At 43.8% G+C, this 1,364-nt stretch overlaps 1 non-coding gene across 1 annotated transcript; it reads left to right on the plus strand.

Annotated features, from left to right (window-relative positions):
• The first annotated feature begins 286 nt into the window (after positions 1 to 286).
• LOC114635717 lies at positions 287 to 417 on the plus strand. The gene has a single exon (XR_003713515.1). It is a non-coding gene; the product is annotated as a small nucleolar RNA SNORA17 (small nucleolar RNA).
• The last annotated feature ends 947 nt before the right edge of the window (positions 418 to 1,364 follow it).

Below are 1,364 nucleotides of genomic sequence, written 5' to 3' on the forward strand. Positions count from 1 at the left end.
AGTGATTAATTTTTAGTATTGGAGAAAATTGCTCTGTAAACTTGTCAAAATATGTTTTATGTTGATGAGTCTTCACTACATGGCCAGAGCTTAGGAATCTCCTGGTCTAGTTTAAGATTTGATAAAAGATTGGCTAATTATTTTTTGGTAATAAGTCTTTCCTTTAAAAATAATACTTAGCTGTTTTGTTGTTGTTGTTGTTGTAGTTTTTGGCTTTGTTGTTCTACTCTTCAATCATACAGACCAGAATTCCACTGACATTTAATGATTTAACTTATTGACATGGTCTGCCCCTAGATCATTGGCAGGGTGGCAGTTGTGTCTCATGTGCCTCAGTAGGTGGCAGAGAAGAGAAAGGCTATGTGTAAGCTCAGTGTTGTGCTCGGAGAACATCTGAACAATGAAGAGTATAACACAGGACTGAAGGAGCTGAAGGGATTCTAAACCCCATAGGAAGAACAAGAATATTAATCAACCAGAACACACACACACACACACTGAGGTACTAAAGCACCAACCAAAAAAAGGACACATGGAAGGACTCATGACTCCAGCCTATTATGTAGCAGAAGATGATCTTGTGGGATATCAATAGGATTGCCCTTTGGTCCTGTGAAGACTCGATGCCCCAGTGTAGGGGAGAGGCAGGAAGGGTAGGCTGGCATGGGTGGGAAGGTAGGAAAAACCTCATAGAATCAGGGGAAGGACAGATAGTGTATAGGGATTTGTTGGTGGGTGGGAAAACTGGAATGGGGATAATATTTGAAATGTAAATTAAGAAATTATCTAAGAGGGAAAAAAGAATTTAAAGCATCCTGTAAAAAGCAATCCTGAAATGACCCTGTTCTGTGTAGGTCCAGATTGGAATCGGTGGTGGGAAGCAAGGTGCAGACAAGAAACCCTGCATGTTACAATGGACCATGGTAAGAAATGAGCCTTAGACAGAAATCTTCTGAATGCGGCAACATAGGCAGGTGCAGGCAAGGAGAAATCGGGAGACAACCATCAGTCCACAGCCAGGAAGCCCAGACAGAGTTCTAGCCTGAGATGCTCATCAGTCTGGCTGAAGGTCCAGCAACAACCGCAAGGGGGCCCCAGCTGAAGAGGAGGACGAGAGAGCTGACACTATTACTGTGGCTATAGAGTGCTCACAAAAAGGGGTCTATCATGCCTGCCCTCTGAAAGACCAGAAAAGCACCCGGAAGTCTCAATTGCAGATATTTACACTCAACCAGTGACCAGAAGCTGCTGACCCCTGTAGTTGACTTAGTGAAAAGCTGGAAGAAGCTGAGGAGTAGGGTAAACTTGTAGGAGGACCAGCAGTCTCAAATAACCTGGACCCCAGGGATCTCTGAGACACTGGA

The sequence above is a fragment of the Grammomys surdaster genome, unplaced genomic scaffold (assembly GCF_004785775.1).
Source record: "Grammomys surdaster isolate TR1022 unplaced genomic scaffold, NIH_TR_1.0 116701, whole genome shotgun sequence".
Taxonomy (NCBI): Eukaryota; Metazoa; Chordata; class Mammalia; order Rodentia; family Muridae; genus Grammomys; species Grammomys surdaster.